Below are 27,158 nucleotides of genomic sequence, written 5' to 3'. Positions count from 1 at the left end.
CAGGGAACCAGAGACATCAATTGACAAATGAGGACAACTACAGATCAAAAAGAGGGAAAAAACTGTGTCATTACAGAACTTGTAGATGGTAGGGAAGTAAAGACAACTGCAAGATAGAACAGACTGTTCTAAAATTGGGAAGAAAACTATAAATCACAGGGTAACCTCAAAGAAAAATGATAAACCTTCACATCACAAAAGAGGACCAGCATAAATATTCAGCACATACTAAAACAATAGCAATGAAGGAAGTTAACACGATTCATAAACAAACAAGCTCAGCATAGAAAATTATATGGAACAAAGAAATAGACACCACGGAAAAGTACATAACAAAAATGACAGCAACAAATTCATATTTGCCAATAGTTACATATCTGGCAAGGGACTTATCTCTAAGATTTCTAGCAGAAGAGTGGATGACCAAAATATGGTACATACACATAATGTGTGTATGTGCTATGCAGCACTAAAGAATAGTGTAGAGTCTGAAAAACATCGAATATGGATGAAGTTGGAGGATATTATGCTGAGTGAAATAAGTCAATTGCAGAAGGACGAATATAGTATTAGTTCGTTGTTGTGGAGGGTCAAGAAAAGATTTATATATGGAGGGAAACTTTCTTTGTTGGTTGCCAGGGGTGGAACAGGAGGGGAGGGAACACTGCAAAAAAAAAAAAAAAAAACAAAAAACCATTGACCCATGTCACTTTAGTTTTGTGTATTTCACTATACTTAAATTATATTTCAATAAAATGCATTAAAAACTAAAATGATTTTTTAAAAAACTAACAGGTCTTGAGCTAGGATCTTAAAATTGGCTAACATGCTATAAAATTTTCCTTAGTTTTCTTCCTAGGGCCATCACTGAAATTTCTTTGTAGCCTTAATAATTTGCTTCATACTCCCACTCATAAAATGGTATATTAATATATCTTGGGAGCAAAATAGTAATTACTAAATTCTTTTAAAGACAATGATATACATTTTTAAAGTTTCTTTTAGTTATATAGTAACCCCTTGAATAATAAAAACCTACAACCAAGGAATGTAACTAGGTGTTCTGGTTATCTAGTGCTGCTCTACCACAAATGGGATGGCCTTAACAAACAAGAGTTTATTCTTACAATTTGGAGGCTTTAAGTCCAAGTTCAAAGTGCCAGGCTCTAGGGGCTGGGTGAAAGCCCCTCAACCTTGGGGTCCAGCTCTGCCTCCTGCTCCCGGCCCACTGGAGCAAGAGGCATTTCTTCACTCAAACAGCCGCTGGCTGCTGAGGCTGAGAAACCCCAAGATTGACAAGTAAAAAGGGCACAGTCCTGATGTTACCAAGCCACACGGCAGGCCATTAACTTAAGTCCATTGTAAGTTCCAAGGTCGGCAGAGCATAGCAGGCTGCTTAACAAAGACACGGCTACATGCAGGGTCCAAGCATGCCATATGTTAGAGACCATTCTCAAAGCTTCTCCTTATTTACAGGAAGCAGACCACATACCCAAAGGCAGCTACTCAGCTGCTCATAGTAGATTCCACCATGGAGTTGATTACCAGTCTCATCATGGGGAATACTACATCCAGCTGCCCAGCCACTCAACCAGGTCTAGCCAAGTTGACACACAAACATAATCACCGCACTAGGTAAGGAAGAAAAGACTTATATCTTAAACACATTTTTACTCTTGAAATAAATTAAAATGTGAAAGCAATGTGTCGTAATAATGGAAAAAAAAATTTGCTTTTATTTCTTTTAATACATAATTGTAATTATTCTGTTTCTTTTGCAGATTGCTTTTACTCATTCTCATTCTTTGTGCACTTAGTAATTTTTTACTGTGAGCTGCATTTTCCTTGGAAAATTAAAAAAAAAAATTTAAATTAAGCTAAAAATTATCGTACAGAATAAACAGGCCTCTGTTGTTCAGTTTAAGTTTTACAGCTATTTGTTTTCTGATTCTATTTTTTATTGAATAGAAATTCAGTAACTTTTATTCTTTTATGAATGGGTCTTTGGAGGGAAGGTGTCACATACTTCCTTTGAAGTCTTTTAAAGAGGCTGGTTAAATTCTCCCTTTTAAATGTGCTTTGAATTAGCTGCTTTTGAACATATATTCTGTTAGAGATGCAAGTGGTGTGAACTAAAGAGGATGATGTATAGTCAAAAAATAATTTCCTTTGACTTTGGAATGAGGAAAATCCAGCTCACAGCCATGTCTCACTCACTGCCATTGAGTTGGATCCGACTCATAGAAACCCCTCCTTGGGTTTCCAATGTGGTATCACTACAGAAGTAGATTGCCCTGTCTTCCTTCCAAGGAGTGGCTGGTGGGTTTGAACTGCCAGCCTTCTGGTTAGCAGTCAAATAAATGCTTTAGGCATTATGCCACCAGAGCTCCTCAGAGCTATGTAGGCAGACATTTATCTGATCAAATATTTATCTTCTGGATATTTGACTCTGATCTTTGAGCTCCTGTTTTGCCAAAGACAAAATGCTAAAAGAGTGGAGATCTTCAGATTGATGTAGATTAGTGGCTCTCAGACTTTTTTCTTTTCAGAATCTCTTAATATTTTCTAAAACCCAAAGAAAACGTTAGTGAGAAGTGTGACTTGGGTTTACGTTTTTGCAGATCTCTTAATAGAAGCCAGCTGGATTCTCATATCTGCTTCTGCTGTAATCTTTTTGGCTGAACTATAATGAAGAAAATCTAGCCTCACACGTATAAGTAGTTGGATAATGAAGGAATATTTAATAGCCTTTTGCAGATAATTATGGATATTCTTCATTGGTGCTATATCAGTACTCAATGAGAGGTAGTTTCTTAAGCATTCATTGCAGTGTGGAAGCCTTATCAGTGACCTTTTTATATGCTTGTACATTAAAATCCATTGGTTTATCTTGCACTTTCCCATGGGTGATTGTAATACCATGCATTGGTCATTTGGAAAATATTGGTTCGTTGACTTATGGACATTTCTATTTGTTGAATATTTCATTTGCAGTATTTAAAAATCACACTCAATATCTCCATAGATCTCATCAGAAGTGCCTTTAAGTATTGTGGAGCTGTTAAATAGATTCAAGTTTTCCAAAATTCTAGTTCTCTTGAGAACTCAAATTTTATCTTTGTCAAAAATATTATCAATTGATGTTCTTGAAATGGCAGGTTTACTTAATTCATTTTCAAGAAAATATCTATCATATACCCAAGTGTAAATATCTGTAGTTTATCTGTCAGTCATTCTTTCAAATAAATATTGGTGTTCCATGCAGAAAGTAAGTAGCACAGCTCACATCTCAGTTATACAAATTATTCTAATATGCAGCAGAAGTGCTTTATGTGTACTTCTCATATTCTGTCACACAGAATATTAAAAAGAAGTCTTTCCAAGGGTCAAAATTTAATAAAATTAATAATTTTTATTGCTTCATCAGAGACATTTTTTAACGGAATTCATTTATTTATTCATTCGTTTTGTGAACAGAGGGTGGTGAACAATACAGTCAACTATAATACAGTTTGGTGCCACTATCTTGAGTCATGCTAAGGCACCAACGTTACTTTTGCACCCTCAGTGTAAACGGTTGTTCCACAATAAATGAGATTCCAAAAAGTTACTCAACACTGGATATTTTAGTACTGCTTGTGTTTGTTGCCCAGCATTCCTATGAATGATCTTTGTTACTAATTAATTAGAAGAATACAAGAAAAACATCAAGTCTGTGGATTCTTCCATTTGTGAAATAAAAGCACTGTTCTGCAATTTGTTATGTTAACTCAGTTCTCATATTTGCAGCTAAAACTTTAACTTGTTGAGTTGCTGTATGGTTTCTTTTACTACTTTTTAATCCATCAGACATTGAGTAAGGTCAACTATTCAAGATTTTATGAATCTCTCAGGTATTGTAAGGTGCTTCAGTGGTCTTTTTATTTATAACAATTTTTGACTTTTAAAGAACTCATGTGTATGTTTAAATACTTAGTTTCTTTTTCTTTAAAGTCTGTGTGAGTGGACTTAAAATTACTTACACCAGAATAGTATTTGAAATGTTTTGTTGCTAAGATAAATTATTAATACCCATAAAACAAAAGAAGGGTAGCTTTTTTTTTTAAAGCATATGGTAATTTCTTATCAATGGTTTTAACCAGTCTCCTTGGAGAAGATTTTGCCTTTCTATGAGCCATAGCATTCTTCAGTGTATCAATTTTATCTTTTTTAGCAACTTAGATTTTTAAGCCAATGATTCATCCTTAAATATATGAAAAATATAAATAGATTTTATTTTATAATGACATACTGAATTTTAATAATACGTTTTAGATAAAGTTTAGAAAATTTTAAAAACTTACAAAAATAAGACAACCAAGTATACTTATGTCTTTGTTATATTTAGATAGAAATATTCAGTAATTTCAATGAAGGAATTTAAGCATTTGAATAGCATGAATGATTGAGTTTATAGGATGACTTTTATTAAAACTGCATGGACAATAGAATAGAGGAAGACCAAGTAGGAGCAGAGAGACAAATTAGAAGACTTTTTCAATAGTCCAGGCAATATGATGATGGCAGTGGAGTAATGGATGGGTTCTAAATATATTTTGCAAATAGCATTAGTGGGAATTAGAGATATATTGGATATGTTTTCATTTCTGTCTTGAGTTACTAGGTAGATGTTGCTACCATTTACTGAGATGGAAAAGATTTTTGTTCAGGGGAGAAAGATAATAGGTGCAAAAACAACAAAGAGGCCACATGTTCTGACCTCCTCTAACCCTACAAGGGGAAGGCAGGATTACCAGCAGTAACCCAAGGCCTATTACTGCAAGGCCAGACATGCTGCCTCCCTCCAGCCCTTTTACCAACTGTTCCTCCCAAGGCACCCACCACCTCTCTCCTGGGTTCGATAATTCACTGCAGTGGCCACACAGAATTCACAGATTATGGGGTTTATTAGGGAAGCACCAAGTTACAACTCAAGTTCAAGAAAAATGCTCAGTCTCTCTCCCAGCCCACCGTCCCTCGGCCAACAGTCTCTCACTGTCTCTTTCCCAGCAGCACTGGTCCCTCGGTGTCTCACTCAGCAATGCGTGTCTCTTGCGTCTCTTTCCCAGCAACGCCTGTCTCTTTCAGGGGCGCGTGTCTCTTTCGGCAGCACATCTTCCTCAACCAGCAGTCAGAGAGAGTTCTGCCTCCAGGAGGCCTCCTTTTGAGCCTGGAAGGGTGGTCAAACTAGCCAATCACAGCATCAGAACTCTAAGCACGTGAGAGTGGGAACTTCCCAGAACATTGTATTGTGCCACGCCCAACAGAAATAACCCAGGTGGGCGACTTTAAAATCAGGATCTCCTCCGTAGCTAATAGCAATTCCCACCTTAGAGTTTACAAAGACTTATGGGTAGAAAAGCCACACTAAGTAATTTACTACACCGCAATAGGTTTGGGATGAAAGTTGAGGGTTCTTTTTATAGACATTAAGCTTGAAATGTCTGAAACTCTCAAGGGACTAGGTCAAGTAGGCTACTGGCTCTGTGAATCTGAGACTGTTGTTAAGGACAAGTCTGAGCTAATAAAGTGAATTTCGGAATTGTTCATTTATAGATATTTTAATCCATGGGAGTACTATAATTATCTGGAGAGTGTAGGGGAAGAGTAGGGTCCAGGACTGGATTAGGAGTTGGATTAAAGAAGGATGAGCCAGCAAAGGAGATGGAAAAGGAGCAGCCAGCAAGGTAGGATGAAAGCCAAGAATGCCAAGACAGACATTTTCAAGAGGGAAAGAATGATTGACTCTTAAATACTACTGGGAGGTCAGGTAAGATGAAGATAATTGATCACGGGATGTGTCAACATGAAAGTCATTGGGATACTTGACAAGAGCTCTTTAATAATGTGGTAGATGTGGAAGGTAGATTTAGGATAGATTAGGTGGTGAATGAGGACAGCATAACTGTTTTAAGAATTTTGCCTGTAGACGAGAATAAAGAAAAGGGATTTTTTTTTTTTAAATCCCAGATAATAATTGTATATTTTTAAGGAATATTAACCAGTAGTAGGAATAAGGGGTATTCAAAGGAATGAAGTCTTTGGGAAGAGGTGAGAAGATGAAATCAGATCACAAGGGGAAGGATTGCTTTTCATAGAAGGTGGTGCCTTTCTTCTCTTATGGTAGAGGAAAGGAGGGTTCACAGATAGGAGGTTTGGTGCCAGGAAGAGAAGCCTTATGTTTTCTATTTTCTCAGTGAAGTATAATGTGATGTCGTTTGCTGAGAGTGAGGATATTGGAGAGGGTATCGGAAATTTGAGGAGAGAGGAGCAGGTTTGAAATAGTTGTCTTAACAAGGGGGATAGTAAGCCGACCAGAGAAACATAATAGGAGTGTCAGGCTATAGTGAAGTGCCAGTTAGCAACAAGAGATAAAGAGTTTAAAGTGAAATCTCTGCAACAGTGTGTCAGGTGTAGGGTTATAGTTGATGAGTAAAATACAGCCTCTACACTAGTTTATAATCCAACAAAGACTGAAAGGCAAATAGATAATTACAATACAGTATGATGGTTGTGATGATTGAGGTAAATATAAACACACTCTAACTAGTACACACCATACTAGTTAGAGAACACACTCTAACTAGTATGGGGCTGTCCTGTGCAGGGAAGTTTTTCTGGAGACGAACAGCTAAGCTCAGACCTGACTGCTGTGAATTGCCTTACCTGAGCTATTACATCTTTGGTCATGATGATAAAAAATATTCTGGAAGGTACGGTAGAAAACCAAACCAAACTCACTGCTGCTGAGTCTGATACAACTCATAGCAACCCTTCATTGGGTTTCTGAGGTGGTATCACTACAGAAATAGATTGCCCAACCTTCCTTCTGAGGGGTGGCTGGTGGGTTTGAACCACCAGCCTTCTGTTTAGCAGTCAAATGCCAGAGCTCCCAGAAAGTATGATAGGCACAACCATATTATTACATCTTTATGCAGTAGCTTGTTACCTTTCTGCCAAAAGCATCAGTCATCTTTGAAATCTTTGACCTTAATCAGTACTTTGAAAGGCTGTGAGGAAAAGTGCAAATATACTTTTCTCCCTTCACACTTTTCTTCGGGTCTAGATATTGGAAGCAATAAAATATACAAGAATTTGTAGCTTCAACCTAATAATATTATTTTTTTTCATTTTGGTATGTTATCTATCATTTTCAAAATAAGTAAGCTTTAACTTTATGTTGTAATCAGGAGTATTTGAACATTCCGCGTTTATCTTGGATTTCTGTCTTACTACTCCCTTCTGGGGAGCTCTGGTGGCGTAGTGCGTAAGGCATTTGACTGCTAACCAGAAAGCTGGTCGTTCAAACCCACCAGCCACTCCTTGGAATGAAGGTTGTACAATCTACTTCCATAGTGATACCCCCTCGGAAATCCAAGGAGGGATCACTATGAGTTGGATCCAACTTGAGGGCAGTGGGTTTACTCCCTTCTGAGTTAGCCTTCATAGCAATCAGGGAACTAACTATACCACTTAGAAGGCTGTTAATGTGAAAAGTAAATCTTGCAGCTTGTTTGAATTTAATTCTCTGATGATTGAGGCAAAGATTTATTCATTAACATAGTTTATAGTTAAAATTGATAATGAAGATTTGTGTACTATGCACTGTTTTGTTACACATGCAGGTTGCCTTAAAGGCTGTCTCCAGATCCCAAGTATCACCCAGAATATGCTCTTCATAAAATACTATATGTTTTGTGTTTCTTTTAATTTTTTTTTTAAATTGTGATTTGGGTGAAAATTTACAGAGCAAATTGGTTTTCCATTCAACAATCCACACACATTTTATTCTGCAGTTCCCACAATGCAACAGCACTTTTCCCACTTCCAACTTACACATACCGTTTCCCTTCATCTTTCCTTCCCATTGCTTATCACTTTCCTAGCTCTATCCCTGGACAATTTCTGCCCTCTTGATCACGTATGGTTAATTGTTCTAATGAGTGCATACCCTCCTGATACCACTGTTCACCTTACAGACCTTTCTGTTGGTTGGCTGAAAGTTGAGCCACAGAAATTTAGTTCCATCCCTCCTTAGCTTGAAGTGTATTTAAGGGCCATAATCTCAGGGGTTATAGCAATCTTTATCACACCAGTAAGCCTGGTCTTTTCAATAATTTTGAGTTTTGTTCCACATTTTTCTTTTACTCTGTCTAAGACCTCTTATTGTAATCCCTTGCAGAGCAGTCAGCAGTGGTAGCTGGGTACCATCTAGTTCTTCTGTTCTTAGGGCCATGAAGACTGGAATTCACATAGTCCATTAGACCTTTGGACTGATTATTTCCTTGCATCATTGAATTTATTCACTCTTCTTTGCTCTGAATGGGTTGAGACCAATAGTTGCACCTTAGATGGCTGCTCATAAGCTTTTAAGACTCCATTTGCAACTCATCAAAGTAGGATGTAGAACATTATCTTTGTAGGCTGTTATACTAGTTGATCTTAGTGTCCCCCAAGACTGTGGTCCTGAGCTCCTATGCCCAGTGACTCATTCCCTTAATTGTTTGGTTATGACTAAGAAGTTTTCATAACTGTGCCCCCTGTATGCTCTAATACATTCATGAATATGTTTGCAGCATATTTAAATACATAGGTAGAGATATCTTTTGTCAAACCTATGTATATTTGTGGGTACAGTCCCATTTGCCTTCCAACCTCTATTCAGCTTGTGTGTCTATGTATCCACTTGTGGATTATTGTTACTGTTATTGCAGGGTTGTGTATGTAACAGTATTCACTTTTCTTGCCTTTTACTCTTATGTTCCTTCTCTGTGTCATTTTGTTTGACCTCCTTCTTACTGTATAGTGCCTTTCCCTTTACCCAAGTTAATACATGTTTACTCTCTAGTTAGTTATTTACCCTCTCTTCCCCTCTTACCCTGGTCACCTTCAAAGAGTAATTCTTTCTGTGTGTAATCTTTACTTAATTTTTTAAAGTAGTGCTCTCATACAATATTTGTCCTTTTGTGATTGACTGATTTCACTCAGCATAATGTCCTCTAGGTTCATCCATGTTATAAGGTGTTTCACAGATTAATCATTCTTTAGCATTGGGTAGTATTCCATTGTGTATGTGTACCATAGTTTGTCTGTTCCTCTGTTGATGGGTATTTAGGTTATTTCTCTTTTTGCTGTTGTAAATAGTGCAGTGAAGAACATAGGTGTACATGTATCTGTTCGTGTCATGGCTCTTATTTTCCTAAGATATATTAGTAGTGAGATTGCTGGATTATATGGTATTTCTATTCCCAGCTTTTTAAGAAAGCACCATATGACTTTCCATAGAGGTTGTACCATTTTCCTGTTCTACCACAGTGTATGAGGGTTCCAGTCTCTCCACACTTTCGCCAACATTTTTTTTTTTTTTTGGTTAACTTTACTGTTAGTGCTGGGGTGAGACGATACCTCACTCTGGTGGCATAGTACCTAAGGCATTTGACTGCTATCCAGAAGGCTGGTGGTTCAAACCCATCAGCCACTCCTCTCAAGGAATATTGGGCAATCTACTTTTGTAGTGATGCCACCTTGGAAACCCAAGGAGGGGTCACTGTAAGTTGGATCTGACTCAGTGGCAGTGAGTTTATTTGTTTTTAATGGCTAACAGTCTAGCATTTCTTCATGTGTTTGTTAGCAATCTGATCGTCTTCTTTGATGAGGTGTCTGTTCATGTCCTCTACTCATTTTTTAATTGGATTTTTTTGTTGTTGTTGAGGTGTTGACAGTTTCTATAAATTTTAGATGCTAGTTCCTTGTGCGATATGTTGTTGTCAAAATTGTTTGCACAGTCTGTAGGTTCTCTTTTTCTGTTTTGGGGAAGTCTTTTGATATGCATAAATGTTTGATTTTTAGGAGGTCCCAGTTTTCTACTTTGTCTTCTGCTATTAGTGTGTTGTTAGTTATGTTTGATAGTGTATTTCTATCATGTATTAGGGCCTTAAATTTGTCCTTATTTTTTCTTTGATGATCTTTATGGTTTTAGATTTTATAGTTAGGTCTTTGATCCATCTTGAGTTAGTTTTTGTATATGGTAGATTCTGTTTCATTTTTCTGCAAATGGATATTCAGATTTGCCAGCACCATTTGTTAAAGAGAGAATGACTTCTTCATTTAATAGCTTTCAGCCCTTTGTCAAATATCAGCTGTTCATAGGTAGATGGATTTACTTATGGGTTCTCAGTTCTGTTCCATTGGTCGAAGAGTTGGTCATTGTACCAATACCAGGCTATTTTGACTACTGTGGCTTTATAGTAAATTTTGAGATTAGGGAGTAAGAGGCCGGTTACTTTGTTCTTCTTCAGTAGTGCTTTGCTTATCTGGGGTCTTTCTTTCTATATAAAACTGGTGATTAGTTTTTCCATCTCTTTAAAGAATGATGATAGAATCTGAATAGAGATTGCATTATATCTGTAGATTGCTTTGGGTAGTATTGACATTTTCACAATGTTAACTCTTCTTATCCATATGTATGGTATATTCTTCCATATATGTAGGAGTCTTTTGGTTTCTTATAGTAATGTTTTGTGATATTATTGATATGATTCAATAATTTACAAATTCTGTTGGATCCCTTTGCTTTGGAATTGGTACAAATACAAATCTCTCTCAGTTGGTTGGCCAGGTAGCTGTCTTCCAAATTTCTTGAAATAAACAAGTGAGTGCATCTAACACTGTATCCATTTGTTGAAAGATTTCAGTGGGTAATCTGTTACTTGCAGGAGTCTTGTTATCAAACCATATCATTGATATCACACACAAGTCAAATTTTACTGAAGATAATTCAAAAATGGTTGCATTAGCCTGAGTTAATCTATTTTAAGATATAAAGGAGATTAAAAAAAATGAGAAAGAATCAGAAATGGAGGAAGAGAGATGCCAAGCCATGTGAAGATTGCCTGGAAGGTCAGAAGAGGCAAGGACCTTCCTGCAGAGCTGTCAGAGAGAGAAGCATTTGACTGCTAAGCAGAAGGCTGGAGGTTCAAACCCAACAGCCACTCCAAGGAGGGGTCGCTATGAGTTGAATAGACTTGACAGCAATCAGTTTGGTTTTGATGAGAGCCAGCACCCTGAATTTGGACTTTTAGCCTCCTGTTGTTGTTGTTGTTATGTACCGTTGAGTCGGACCCGACTCATAGTGACCCCTCCCTGTGTTTCCAAGGCAGTATCACTATGGAAGTAGATTGCCTCATCTTCCTTCCGAGGAGTGGCTGGTGGGTTTGAACCGCCACTGGTTCTGGTTAGAAGTCAAGTGCCTTAGGCACTATGCTACCAGAGCTCTTTCTAGCCTCCTATAGTGTGAAAAATTAATTTCTGTTTGTTAAAGCCACCCACTTGTAGTATTTCTGTTATAGCAGCACTAGATAACTAAGACCCCTGCCTTTTAGAAAGGAAAAATGCTAGGATGGGCATGAACATGTCTGAAGACTGGGGGACTGTGTGGGGGAACTTGCATCAGCCAGAAATTCAAGCCTGATTCAGAGGAGGACGTGGAATGAGGGATATTGTTGCTAATGTCAGATGGATCTTGGCTGAAAGCAAAGAAAGATGTTTACCTGTGTTTTATTGACTAAAGGCATTTGACTGTGTGAGTCATAACAAATTATGGATAATACTGCAAAGAACAGGAATGCCAGAACACTTAATTGTGCTCATGAGGAACTTGGACATAGAACAAGAGGCAGTCATTCAAACAGAACAAGAGGCTACTGTATGGTTTAAAATCAGAAAAAGTGTGTGTCAGTGTTCTGTCCTTTCCCTATACTTATTCAATGTTTATGCTGAGCGTGTAATCAGAGAAGCCAGATTATATGAAGAAGAGCACAACATCAGAATTGGAGAAAGGATCATTAACAACCTGCGAAAGGCAGATGACACAACCTTCTTGCTGAATGTGAAGAAGAATTGAAGTACTTATTGATAAAGATCAAAGACCACAGCCTTCAGTATGGATTACACCTCAATGTAAGAAAACAAAAATCCTCACAACTGTACCAATAACATAATAAATGGAGAAAAGATTGAAGTTATCAAGGATTTAATTTTACTTGTGTCCACAATCAATGCTCATGGAAACAGCAATCAAGAAATCAATGATGTATTGCTTTGGGCAAATCTGTAAAAGATCTCTTAAAGTGTTAAAAAGCAAAGATGTCACTTTGAAGACTAAGGTGTGCTTGACCCATGCAATCATATTTTCAGTAGCCTCATATGCACGTGAAAGATGGACAGTGAATAAGGTAGACCACAGAAGAATTGATACATTTGAATTGTGGTCTTGGGGAAGAATATTGCATGTACTATGGACTGCTAGAAGAATGAACAGATCTTTCTTGGAGGAAGTACAGTCAGAATGCTCCATAGAAGTGAGAATGGCCAGACTTTGTCTCTTGTGCTCTGTTCATGTTGTCAGAAGGGACCAGTTCCTGGAAAAGGATGCCATACTTGGTAAAGTAGAAAGGGAAGAGCTTTGACAAGATGGATTGACACAGTGGCTGGAATGATGGGCTCAAGCATAGCAACGATTATGTAAATGGCACGGATCTGGGCAGTGTTTCGTTCTGTTCCACGTAGGGTGACTATGAGTCAGAATCAACTCGATGGCACTTAACAACAATAGTGTTTTATAGTTTTCTTTGTGTAGGTCTTTTGTGTCTCTGGTTAGATTTATTCCTAAGTACTGGGTGGCTGTTGTAAATGGTATTATCCTTCTGATTTTCTTTTCAAAGATCTCTTTGTTAGTATAGAGGAATCCAAGTGATTTTTGTATGCTGATCTTGTACTTTGCACTTGGCTGGAACATTCTGTTAGTTGCAGTCGTTTTCTTGTTGAGTGTCTAGGATTTTCTATTTAGAATCATATCATCTGCAAAAAACGATAGTTTTACTTTTTCTTTGCCAATTTGGATGCCCTTTATCTCCCATTCTTTCCTTATTGCTCCAGCTAAAGCTGCCAATACAACATTGAATATGAGTGGTGATAAAGTTGTTCCTGTTTGCAACAGGAATGTTTTCAGACTCTCCGCTGAGAATAATGTTGGCCTTTGGTTTTGTGTATATGCCTTTAATTATGTTGAAGAATATCCTTTCTATTCCTATTGTGCTGAGCATTTTTTATCGAGAAGTATGTTAGGTTTTGTCAGATGCCTTTTATGCATCAGTTGATATGATCATGTTATTCTTTTCCTTTGTTTTACTTAGGTGGTATAGTACATTGATTGTTTTTCTAATGGTGAACCATCCTTTCATACCTGATATAAATCCCATTTGGTCATGATGCATTACTATTATTACTATTGGATACGTTGTTGGATTCTCTTGGCTAGAAATAGATTTTGTTGAGAATTTTGTGTCTCCGTTCATGAGGCCTATTGGTCCATAATTTTCTTTTTCAGTGATGTGTTTTCCTGGGTTTGTCATCAGGGTTATGCTTGCTGTAGAGAATGAAATTGGGGGTATTCCATCTTTTTCTGTATTCTGGAATAGTGTGAATAGTATTAGTGTCAGGTCTTCTTTGAATATTTGGTAGAATTTGCTAGTAAAGCCAGTTGGGCCAGGACTTTTTTTGTTGGGAGGCTTTTTTTTTTTTTTTTAATGAACAGTTCAACTTTGTCTTTTGTGATGGGTCTGTTCAAATTTTCTACCTCAGATTGTGTTAGTTTGAGTAGGTAGTCCATTTCTTCTAAATTTTCAAATTATTGAAGTATAGTTCTTCATAGTATTCTGTTGTTAGTTACCCTTTTTATTTAAGTAGGTTCTGTTTTGACATCACCCATTTCATTTTGTATTTGTGGTATTTGCATTTCCTCCTTCTTTTCCTTTGTTAAATTTGCCAGTGGTTGCCCATTATATTAATCTTTTCAAAGAACTTACTTCTAATCTTGTTGATTCTTTCGTTTTTCTATTTTCTGTTTTATTTATTTCTATTTTTGTTTGTTTGTTTAGAAATAGAATGACATATATTGGATATAAGATCTGCAAATTGGGGTAACATTTCAACTAGGGAGTCAAAAATGTTTCTACAATGAGAGAACCTCCAAAGATTCTTAAACTCCATCTTATAAACATTGCCGTCTTTTTTTATTTTAATGCGTTATATTGAAATATTATTTATGTACAGTGACATACACAAAACTAAAGTGACATGGGTTGTTTTTTTTTTTTTGCACAGTGTTCCCTCCCCTTCCCTCCTATACCCATGATTGTATCATTTGACAGTTCCACCAGCAGTTTATGAGATTCCCAGTCTCTCCACATCCTCATCAGCATTTGTTATTTTCTGTCTTGTTGGACTTTGCCATTAGTGCTGCCGTAAGATGGTATCTCATTATTTTGATTTGCATCTCTCTGGTGGCTAATGACGGTGAGCATTTCTTCATGTATTTGCTGGCTGCCTGAATATCCTCTTTGGTGAAGTGTCTATTCATGTCTTCTGCCCATATTTTAATTGGATTGTTAATCTTTTTATTGTTGAGGTATTGGAGTTTTCTATAAATTTTAGAGATAAGTTCCTGGTTAGATATGTAATTATCGACAAGTATGCATTTGTTGCTGTCATTTTCTTATGTGCTTTTTCATGGTGTTGATTTTTTTTGTTCCATATTTATCTGTGCTGAGCTCATTTTGTTTATGAATCGTGTTATCACTTCCTCATTGCTGTTGTTTTAGTACTTGTGAAATGTTTGTACTGGTCCTCTTTTTTATTTTGATGTGAAGATTTACCATTTTTCTTTGAGGTTACCCTGTGATTTTTAATTTTCTTCCCAACTTTAGAACAATCTGTTCTATCTTGCAGTTGTCTTTACTTCCCTTACATTTAGAAGTTCTGTAACTACAATTTTTTCCCCCTCTTTTTGGTTTGTAGTTGTCCTCATTTGTCAATTGATGTCTCTGGTTCCCTGTTTACAATCTTGTAGGCTTATTTACTTTGGATACTTCCATAACTGGGTTGGTTTCTGGCTTATGTCATCATGTATAATAATGGTCAGTTGTTGTTTGCTGTTGTTGGTTCTCTGTCCAAAGGACTCCCTTTAGCATCTCTTGTAAGGTTAGTCTGGTTTTAACAAATTCCCTTAATTTCTGCTTATTTGGAAATCTCCTGATTTCACCATCATTTTTTTGAGGGACAGTTTTGCTGGGTATATAATTCTTGGTTGGAAATTTTTCTCTTTAGAGTTTTATATATACCATCCCATTGTCTTCTCACCTCATGGTTTCTGCCAAGAAGTCCAAGCTTAGTCTTATTGGTTGCCTCTTGTAGGTAACTTTTCATTTTTCCTGTGCTGCTTTCAGGATCCTTTCTTCTTTGTCTTTGGTTTTGTTGAGTTTGATGATGATATGTCTGGGTGATTTTCTTTTGGGGTCTGTTGTGTTTGGGGGTTCGTTGGACTTTGTGAATTAATATATTTTTATCTTTCATCATACCAAGAAAATTCTCTTCCAACAAATCTTCGACAATTTTTTCTGTGGTTTTATTTGTCTCTTCCTGTTCTGGAATTCTGATGACACATAGGTTATTCCTTTTGATGGTATCCCACATGAACCTTAGGTTTTCTTCATTTTGTTTTGATCTTTTTTCTGATTGATTCCTTTCCAAAGGAGTATTGAGGTATTTGTCTTCCATCTCACTAATTCTGTCTTCCATTGATTCAATTCTGCTCCTTTGCCCATTTAGTGTGTTATCTATTTCTGAAAATTTAGTATTAGTCTTCTGGATTTTTGGGTGTAGATTTTGTATCATTTCTTATTTTTCATTTGTTTTGTCATTTTGTACTTGTATTGTCTTTTGAAATTGTTCTAGGGCTTTCTCTGTGTTTTCCTCAATTTTGTCAGTGTCTTGATCTGTCTCTCAATCCATTGAAGATACCTAAATACAATTCTTTTGAGTTCCTTATCAGGGAGTTCCAATGCTGCATCTTCCTCAGGGATGTGCTTTGGGTCTGTATCCTGGGCCCTTGTTTCTCCTGCTTTATCTTGCTTCTTTGTGTGAACTGTGATGCTCTGTTGTCTCTGAGGCATTGCGATGTTTTTGTGTTTATATTTAATTGGTGATTGTATTGGAGTGACTTGCCCATGATTTTTGTTTTCTTTATTTTGTTTGTATGTTATCTACATAAGCAGGGTACTGTGCTGTGTTGTTTGCTAGCTGGCGGCACTTAGACACTCACCACCTGTCTCCTTTCCCGTTGTCAAGCTCCCATATGTCCCTGCCATTCTTGGCAAATGGAGCCTGTTCTTAGGTCCCTGGAATCCAAATGAGTGTTTCATTTATTTCTACTTGAGTCTTCATTATTTCCTTTGTTCTGGTGACTGTAGACTTTCTACTGTTCTTTTTCTAATTGCTGGAGATGTTGGGTTTAATTGTTGATTTTGGTTCTTCTTTTTTGCTGTGTACATTTAGTGCAATAAATTGTCCTCTGATTTGCTAGTCCCAAAGATTTTTTATATGCTGTGTTTTCATCCTTGTTTGGTTCAAAGAAATATTTAATTTAATTTCATTTTTTATGTCTTCTATTACCCAGTAGTTTTAAAGCAGGGTGTTATTCAGTTTTCATGAATTTGATATTTTTCCCTTGATCTTCCTGCTGATTTCTAATTGTATGGCATTGTGATTAGAGATGTTTAGTAGTGTTTCAGTGTTTTTAAATTTATCAAGGCTTGCTTTGTGGCCTAACATACTGTCTATTCTGGGGAAAGTTCCATGTGCACTGGAAAATAATGTATATTGTGCCATTGTTGTGTGGAGTGTTCTGTATACATCTGTGAGGTCTAGTTGGTTGATTGTGTTGTTTAGCCCTTCTATATCTGTTTGTGTTTAAGCTGAAGATTAGTTTTGTTTTGTTTTTCCTCACAGCTTTACTGAAGTTGTGGAAAGAAAAATCTGATCAAGTCAATTAGACTTAAAAGGATTCATTGAATGAGAAAATTGTTGAAGAATAGAGAGACTTCTCTTCAAATAAATGTGCTTATCATATTACAATTTTGATCAGTTTATATGCAGTACAGATTGTTAGGGGATTTCCCAAAAGGGAAGTTTTAAATGATTGTTTGTCATTCACTTGTTTGGCAGAAGGCGGGCTATCTAAAAGTGTAAATGTGGGGCTTCAGTTTGGATTGATTTTGTGCATCTGCAATATATAGGTTAGTTATGGCTTGTCTAATTATTTACAGTTGGATACTTTCTAACTGTTATTTTAAAATTCTTAGTATAAGTTTTCCTAGAACTGTCTTTATCACAAATTTTTAGTTTCTGGAAAGGGTTAAATCTTTATTGAGTTTCAAGGGAAGGTTAAAACTGGGGTCAAACAGCTGCATTTACCAGAAATTCTCAGTTTTTCTCTTTTTTGTTGTTGTTGTTATGTGCCATGGAGTCAAACCCGACTCATAGCGACCCCTCCTTGGGTTTCCGAGGCAGTATCACTACAGAAGTAGGATTGCCCAACCTTCCTTCCGAGGAGTGGCTGGTGGGTTTGAACCACCAGCCATCTGGTTAGCAAGCAAGTATCTTAGCCACTATGCTACCAGATTGATATATAATAAACTGTACATATTGAACTGCACATTTGGTAAGTTTTAACACATGCATACCTCCATGAAAGCATCACTACAGTCAAGCACATCCATCACTTCCAGAAGTTGTAAATTTTCTTATGCTCCTTTGCAATCCCCTCCCTGCATGCTCTCCCCACTATGAGATAACCACTCATTTACTTTTTGTTAGTGTAACTTAGTTTACATTTTTTAGAATTTTATATAAAGGAATCCTACATTGTATACTCCTTTTTTCTTTCTCTTGGCATAATTATTTTGAGATTCATCCATGTTGTTGCTTTTGTCAGTAGGTCTTTCCCTATTATTGCTGATTAATATTTCCTTGTATGGATACAACACAGTTGGTTTATCCATTTATCTGTTAGTGGTCATTTGGGTTATTTCCACTTTTGGGTAGTACAAATGAAGCTGTGATGAACAGACATGTACAAGTCTTTGTATGTACCCTCACATCTCTGGGGTAAATACCTAGAAGTGTTATGGCTAGATAATAGATTAGATGGTAGCTGTACATTTAACTTTTTAAGAAACTGTGAACTATTTTCCGAAATGGTTGTACTGTTTCACAGTACTACCACCAGTCTACAAGAGCTCCAGTTTCACTACATACTCTTAAAAACTTGATATGGCTAGTCTTTTTATTTTAGACTTCCCAATAGATGTGTAAGGAGCTCTGGTGGTGCATCAATTAAGCACTTGGCTGCTAAATAAAAGGTTGGCTATTCAAACTCCATGTGAAAAAGGCCTTAAAGTCTGCTTCCATAAAGATTATAGCCTAGGAAACCCTATGAGGGAGTTCTGCTCTATCACATGGGGTTGCTATGAGTCAAAAATCTACTCAACAACACCTAGCAATAACAATAGGTATGTAGTGGCATTTTATTGTTGTTTGACTTTGTATTTCCCTAATGACTAATAATCTTGACCATCTTTTCATAACGCCTATTTGCTGTTCATGTCTTTTTATGGATGAAGTGCCTGTTAAAATCTTCGCTCATTTTTCATTGGGATTTTTGTTGTTAGCTGCGATGAGTCAGTTCTGACTCATAGTGACCCGATGTACAATGGAACAAAATACTGCCTGGTCCTGCACCCTCCTCACAGTTGTTGCTATGTTTGAGCCCATTGTCTCAACCACTGTGTCAGTCTGTCTCATGGAGGGCCTTCCTCTTTTTACTGATGCTCTGTTTTACTGAGCATGATGTCCTTCTTTAGGGACTGGTCCTTCCTGATAACATGTCCAAAGTACATCAGACGAAGTCTCACCGTCCTCACTTCTAAGTGAGTAATTTGGTACTTCTTCCAAGACAGATTTGTTTGTTGTTCCAACAGTCCATGGTATATTCAATATTCTTTGCCAACACCATTTCTCAGATGCATTCATTCATTCTTCCTTATTCATTGTCCAGCTTTCACATGCATATGAAACAATTAAAAATACCATGAGTTGGTTCAAGTGCACCTTAGCCCTCAAGGTGACATTTTTGCTTTTTAAAACTTTTAAAGAGTTCTTTTGCCACAGATTTGCACTTGATTGGTGCTTCTATGGCTGTTGATTGTGGATCCAAGTAAAATTAAATCTTTGACAATTTCAGTCTTTTCTTCATTTATCATGATGTTACTTATTGGTCCAGTAGTGAGGATTTTTGTTTTCTTTATGTTGAGATGTAATCCATACTGAAGACTGTAGTATTTGATCTTCATTCAGTGTTTCAAGTCATCTTCATTTTCAACAAGCAAGGTTGTGTTATCTGTGTATTGCAGGTTGTTAATCCTGATGCTGCATTCTTCTTCATATAGTCAGCTTCTCAGATTATTTACTCAGCATACAGATTTAATGAGTCTGGTGAAAGGATGCAACCCTAAGACATACCTTTCGTGATTTTAAACCATGCAGTATCCCCTCATTCTGTTTGAATGGCTGCCTATGTACAGATCTAGGTCTAGGTTCCTTATGAGCACAATTAAGTGTTCTGGAATTCCCATTCTTCTCAGTGTTATCCATAATTTGTTATGATTCACACAATTGAATGCTTTTGCATACTCAATAAAACACAAGTAAACATCTTTCTTGTATTCTTTGCTTTCTGCCTAGATCCATCTGACATCAACAGTGATATCCTTCATTCCACATCCTCTTCTGAATCTAGTTTGCATTTCTAGAAGTTGCCTATCAATATACTGCTGCAACCATTTTTGAATTATCTTTAGCAAAATTTTACTTGCATGTGATATTAATGATATTGTTTAATAATTTCCACATTCTGTTGGACTACCCTTCTTTTGAATGGGTACAAATATAGATCTCTTCCAGTCAGTTGGCCAGTTAGCTGTCTTCCAGATTTCTTGGCATGGACAAGTAAGTGCCTCTAGCACAGCATCTATTTGTTGAAATGTCTCAATGGGTATTCTGTCAATTCCTGGAGCCTTGTTTTTAGCCAATTCCTTTAGTACAGTTTTGATTTCTTCCTTCAATACCATTGGTTCTTGATCATGTGCCACCTCCTGAAATAGTTGAACATTGACCAGTTCTTTCTGGTACAGTGACTCTGTGTATTCCTTCCATCTTCTTTTGATGTTTCCTGCATCATTCAGTATTTTGTCCATAAAATCTTTCAATATTGCAACCCGAGGCTTGAATTTTTTCTTTAGTTCTTTTAGCTTGAGAAATACTGAGCGTGTTCTTCCCTTTTGGTTTTCTAACTCTAGGTCTTTGTACATTTCATTATAATAATTGACTGTCTTCTCGAGCTGCTGTTTGAAATCTTCTGTTTAGCTCTTTTATCTTGTCATTTCTTCCATTTTCTTTAGCTGCTCTCCATTCAAGAGCAAGTTTCAGAGTCTCTTCTGACATCCATTTTGGTCTTTTTTTCCTTTCTTGTCTTTTTTGTGGAATCATATACTAATTTAAAAAAAAAAATTATTTTTAAGAGTTTGTTTCACATTCAACATCACGTGTACATTCAGTTTCTCTCCCTGTTTACTATCCCCAACCCTAACCCAGTGTTCTCCCCTCCCTCCTCAGTAACCCCCACCCCCGTGCCCCTCATAGTTATGCACTCCTGTGTGTCCTGCATTTCCTCCTGTCTTTTTGATCACCTTTTGCTTTCTTTGTGGATGATGTTCTTAATGTCATCCCACAATTCCTCTGGTTTTTGGACATTGGTGTTCACTGCATCAAATCTGTTCTTCAGATGGTCTCTAAATTCAGGTAGGATATAATCAAGGCCATATGTTGGCTCTTGTGGACTTGTTTTAATAGCCTTCAGCTTCAACTTGAACTTTCATATGAGCAGTTGATGGTCTTTTCCACAGTCAGCTCCTGGCCTTGTTTTGGCTGAAGATACGAGCTTTTCCATCACCTCTTTCCACAGATGTAGTCCATCTGATTCCTGTGTATTACAGCTGGTGAAGTTCATATATATAGCCACCATTTATGTTACTGAAAACAGTATTTGCAATGAATAAGTTGTTGGTTTTGCAAAATTCTATCATGTAATCATTGGCATCATATCTTCACCAAAGCCATATTTTCCAGCTACTGGTGATTCTTCTTTGTTTCCACCTTTTGTGTCCCAAACACTAGTAATAATCAAAATTGTTGTTGTTATTATGTGCTGTCAAGTCGGCCCCGACTCATAGCGACCCCTCCTTGGGTTTCCGAGGCAGTGTCACTACAGAAGTAGGATTGTCCAACCTTCCTTCCGAGGAGTGGCTGGTGGGTTTGAACTGCCAGCCTTTTGGTTAGCAGTCAAGTGCCTTAGCCACTATGCTACAAGAGCTCCTAATACATTTAAATAAAATTTTATCGTGCTTTGCATGCAAATTTACAGAGCAAATTTGTTTTACATTCAACAGTTCATGTACATTTGATTTCACACCCTGATTACCATCCCCGATCATAACAAACTCTCCTCCCCTCCGGTCCCTGTCACAACCCCCTCCCTTTGCCCTTCTTAACTATGCACCCCTGTCTATCCAGCTTTCCCTCTATGTGAATGCTGCCCCTCTGGTGTCACATGGCTGATTGCTCTAAGGGATGCATCTCCCTAGAGTAAGTGAGTGCATCGCCCTAGGGTAGATATTTTGCATGTAGGTCTTTCTACTCTTGAGCTGAGAGCCAATCCATCAGAATGAGTCCATTTCTAGGCCCAAAGGGTAAGCCAGGGCCATAGCCTTGGGGATTCTACCAGACCCAAGCCGACCAGTGATTCTAGTCATTTTTGTGTTTTAAATTTCATTCCACATTTTTCCTCATACTCTATCTAGGATCTCCAGTTTTGATACCTTTCCAAGTGGTTGGCATTGGTAGCTGGGCACCATCTAGTTCTTCTGGTCTCCGCGTCATGAAGGCTGAGGTACTTGTGGTCCATCTTATCCTTGGACTAATTGTTTCCAGATACCTTTGATTTTTTTCACTCTTCTTTGATTCAGATGAGAGGAGACCAATAGTTGCATCTTAGATAGCCGCTTGAAAGCTTTTAAGAACCCAGTTGCTACTCACCAAGGTACGTTGTGGAATAAGATTTTTGTGTACTATGTTGTGCCAATTGAGCATGCTGTACCCTGAGACTATAGTAAACATTTTTCTGGCATTCTTTGCCTTCAGCCAAGATCCATCTGACATCAGCAATGGTATCCCTCACTCCCAAGTTGGCAGGCCTGGTGATTCTCTCTCTCAAGGTGTTTGGTTGTCTCTGAGAAGTTATTCCAACTCTATCTTCTGTTGCTTCTGTAATGTGTATGGCTAATTTTGTAGCACAAATGTATATATAAGATTATCTTCAGCAAATCTATCCTTGGTCTAGGGTGTATTCCCGTTCGCTGACCCCTACTTGATCTTCTCACTTGTCTGTGCATTTGTCTGTAGCCTGGTGTTTGGTGTTAGTGGTAATGCCATGTTGTGCATATTCTATTATTTGCCTCTGTTGTCTATATTTTATGTGCACTGCACCACCAGAGCTCCTTCTGTTGGATGAAGTACCTTTTAAAATATTTGACCATTTTTTATTGGGTTGTTTACTGTTTAATAACTGAATTTTGATAGTTCTTTATATATTCTGATGTTGTTATTGGTAATGTGTGCTGTAGAGTTGATTCTGCCTCGTAGCAACTCTGTTGGAGTAGATCTGCCCCATAGGATTTCCTAGGCTTTAATCTTTAAGGGAGCAGATTGCCATGTCTTTTCTCCTGGAGTGATTGATGGGTTCAAAGCACTGACCTTTCAATTAGCAGCCAAGTGCTTAACTTTTGTGCCACCAGGGCACCTTCATATTCTGGATACAAGTCCTTTATCTTATATGTGGTATGGAAATATTTTCTCTCAGTTTTTTGCTTGTCTTTTCAATACTTATCAGTATTTTTCAAAAGCAGAAATTCTTTATTTTGTTGAAATCCAGTTTACCAATTTTTTTCTTTAGTGAATTATGCTTTTGTTGCCTAATAAATCTTTGCCTATTTCAAGGTCACAAAGATTTTCTCCCATGTTTTCTTCAAGAAGTTTTTTAATTTGAGGTTTCACATGTAGGCCTATGATCTATTTTTAGTTAATTTTTGTATATGGTGTGAGGCAGAGTTCATTTTACTTTTGTATATGGCATATATGCAGTATTATATGATATTAAATTTCATGTTTTAATTCAGTTACTTTTAAAAGAAGAATTAAAACAAAGCCAAGTTAAAAATATTATACCAAGCTTCAGTTTTTTTGTATGTTATTGTTGACTTTCTTGTACATTTTGTTGGAAGTTCTTAAGACAGGATCCTGTGATTGAACTTCTTCAACCTCAAATTTCTAGTCTTTATATTTAGCCATGCAATGTTATTTATATGCTTTTTGGAAGCATAACATATATTGTAGATAATTATAGCAAAAGTGTAATGGGTAACAGGAGATACTGGCAAACCGAGATTCTAGAAACCAGATGAGACTAGACCAACATATAACATGTGCTTATATAGACCACTAAGAAATACACAGATAAATAAGTGAAAGAGGGACAAAAAATGAGGCTCCTGTAGAAATGTCTGTTACTTGTCTAGTCTACCAATGATTTTCCTTTATATATCAAAAGAGAGCTGTAGAATTAGGCCCTAGAATAAATCTTTTTAAAATGTATGTATGTATTGTATGAGTGTTTTCATATATACTTACATATAGATAGGAGCTCTGGTGGCATAGTGCCTAAAGCATTTGACTGCTAATCAAGAAGGCTGGCAGTTCAAACCCACCAGCCATTCCTTGGAAGGAAGGTTGGGTAATCTACTCCTGTAGAGATACTGCCTCAGAAACCCAAGGTGGGGGGTCACTATGAGTCAGGACTGACTCGACGGCAGTGAATTTTTTTTTTTTAAATACATGTTGTTGTTGTTGTTGTTATGTGCCGTTGAGTCAGACCTGACACATAGTGACTCCTCCTTGGGTTTCCAAGACAGTATCACTACAGAAGTAGATTGCCCCCTCTTCCTTATGAGGAGTGGCTGATGGGTTTGAACTGCCAGCCTTCTGGTTAGTAGTCAAGTGCCTTAGGCACTAGGCTATCAGAGCTCCCTTTAAATACACAGAGATAGTCTATAGATTGGCTTAAAGAATAGAAAACAGCACATAATATAAATACTTTATCCTGTAGCATCTTGTAGCTTTATTCAGAAATTAAAGAAAAATTTATTTTCTACTCAGCTTTGAGTCTACTTTTTAATTTATTGGAGAAGATAAGTTTTGGGGGTAGGTACAGCATTTTTTAATAGACAATCATGTATCTTGGGCTTTGTAGTCAGATAAATATGGGTTTGAACCAGCATTGTTTTAGTGTTTACAAACTGAAAGACTTTAGGGAAATACTTTTCATAGCCTCAATGTCCTTATCTCTAATGTAGAAATATTAAAAGTTACCTCCTCTTGGGTTAAGTATAAATGAAATAATACATCAATACACCTGGTACTTAACACATAGCATGTATTCAGTATTTCTTCTGTTGATTCTAATTCATTGTTCATTTCACGTGATGTCTACAGAAACTAGAGTCTTAGATAACATATAGATACCAGGTTTTCAGCTGTTTTAAAGGTTTAGTCAAATTAACTATGTCACATTCATTCTGATGGAATTAGTAGAAAGAAACTATGTGATCTCTAATCTGACCTTTTCATACTGATTCAGGTTGTTGTTGTTATGTGCCGTCGAGTCAAACCCGACTCATAGCGACCCCTCCTTGGGTTTCCGAGGTAGTATCACTACGGAAGTAGGATTGCCCAACCTTCCTTCCGAGGAGTGGCTGGTGGGTTTGAACCGCCAGCCGTCTGGTTAGCAGGCAAGTGTCTTAGCCACTATGCATGAATATGTCAGGAGGAGATATGACTAATACATCCTGTGTTCATCCAGAATATGTAATGAACACTACTTTCATTTGTAGTATAAATCTAGTCTTTATTGTTTTCTTGGATCTCTTAATAGCATATACATGTAACATACAGATTTTAAAACATTTACATCAACAGAGGTTTAATGATTAATAGGTTTAATTGCACAAGGTTGAAATTCTTTGTTTCTTATTTTTAGATAAAGTCTGTTACCTGTTTTTATAGATAACAGAAGTCCACAGGTTATTAAGATCAAAAATTACTGATTAAATAATTTGAATTTGAATTATTCTGATGAAGCACTTTCACTTTGATTGAGGCAGTTTGGGTCAGCCTTTCAGTTATAAAGTTTGTCTGACTTATTTTTTGATAGAATGTGTCATTGTATCTAATACCGTACCTTACAGAAGTAGTCAACCTAATTTCTAATGTTTTATGATTGCTAGTTATTTGAAAGCTATTATCCCCCCTAGAATTATTTTACCAATTTTGTGATCTCTTAGATCGCCTTATGCAAAATACTTATTAGAACCAAAGTAAGTGCAGACTCAATTTGTTTTTATTTGTACTTTTATTTGTGTGGTGGCAAGTTTGTGCAGTTGACCTGATTTTAAAATACAATGCTATGGAGGCATATATTCCATCTACCAAAATGTGAATCACTGATTTCACTTTGGAACAAATGCTTGTAATTTAAAAATGTGAGTGGTAGTGATTAATATCAAAATCCAAAATTTTTTGAACTAGTAATGTCTCTGTTGTTGCTCTTTAAAAGAAGACATCAATGTGAAATAATATCTTCAGAACATAAAAAGCTTCTTTCCTTAAGCCTTTTAAGAATTGATTTCATTAATAGAAAAACTTTATTCATACTAAGTTGTTACTGTTTATTTGAATAATTGACTTTTATACTTTTTTAAAAAAATTTTTAACTATAGCTATCATCAAAGAATTATTATTGAATCAAGAGATTTAATCAATTTTACTGTCATTCAGCTAAATATTTAAAAAATACTCATTAAGTAGCCATCATGTTTCAAGCTGTTCTCACTGTAAAGAATCCATCAATGAACAAAACAAAGCCTTTGTTCTTCTAAAGCTTACACTCTAGAGACAGACACTGAACAAACTGTACAAATAAATATATAACAGAAGACTAGTTTGTAATAGGTGCTGAGAAAGAAAATCAGAGTAAAGAGACAATACTTTTAAATGAACATTGAGAAATTACATTTTCTCAGGTTGAAGCATATAAATTCTTTGGCTTGTCTTTTTTAGATTTGCTTTTGACTATTTCTGTTGCTTGCAAAATTTAAATAAATTAGAAACTCTTTGTATATATTTTGTACACTGACCTAAAAATTTAGTCCCAACTAGTGAATTCAGCAATTATAAATGGAACCATCTATGGAAGAATAAAATCTTTGCTTAACTACATCTTATTTTGAGCAGTAAAATCTGCAGCTCATGAAATTTGTAATTCTGGAGTGATTTCAGCTTGCACCAGCCCCTGCAGAGCCTGTTGATATAGCACTGAGTTACAGATTATTATTCAGCTGTAGAAGTTTTATGCTTAAGCATTTTCTTACACCTTCCTCTCTCGGTCAGTTGAAATCTTGTATTTTTGCCAAATAAAACAAATCCCTTAGTAATAAGAAGTTACAAATAAACAGTAGGAGCATGAGTCAGAGCCAGCATCACCCTTACCCTAGTGTGTATCTTTCTCAAACTCAAACCAAACTCAACAGCAATCAAGTTGATTCTGACTCACAGCAGCCCCCATTGCGTTTTTGAGGCTATAAATCTTCATGGAAGTAGATTGCCCCATCTTCCTTCCACAGAGTGGCTGGTGTGTTTGAACCACTGACTTTCTGATGAGCAGCCAAATGCCTTATCCATTGTGCATCACAGCTCCTTGTGTACCTCTCTAGTACTCCCCGTTTTGCACAAACATGTAGTACTGCATGACTCCTATTCTACAGACACACTCCAGTTATTTAAGTGAGGGCTGTTGTTTTAGAACTAAGTAATACTATAACTCATAGAATTCTAGCACATTACTAGTAAAAAGCAGTATATAAAACTGCATGTTGTTGGGGAGAAAAAAGAAATATATTTCATACCTTTCCTTTATAAATCCCTGAAGTCTTCAGTCCAAAAGACTGCTATTAGAGCTTCAAAAGGGACTGGTATATAATGTAGCACAAGTCAGCACG

General features: G+C 36.7%; 1 protein-coding gene across 1 annotated transcript in view; it reads left to right on the top strand.

The window, feature by feature from the left end:
* ATF6 (activating transcription factor 6) overlaps window positions 1-27,158 on the top strand; it is a 370,257-nt gene that overhangs the window by 203,468 nt on the left and 139,631 nt on the right. The gene's annotated exons all lie outside the window — the stretch shown is intronic.

The sequence above is a fragment of the Orycteropus afer genome, unplaced genomic scaffold (assembly GCF_000298275.1).
Source record: "Orycteropus afer afer isolate SDZICR_OR568_19922 unplaced genomic scaffold, OryAfe1.0 scaffold00044, whole genome shotgun sequence".
NCBI classification, from domain to species: Eukaryota; Metazoa; Chordata; class Mammalia; order Tubulidentata; family Orycteropodidae; genus Orycteropus; species Orycteropus afer.
The sequence above is the reverse complement of the archived record's forward strand: the minus strand, read 5'-3'. Positions and strand labels throughout refer to the sequence as shown.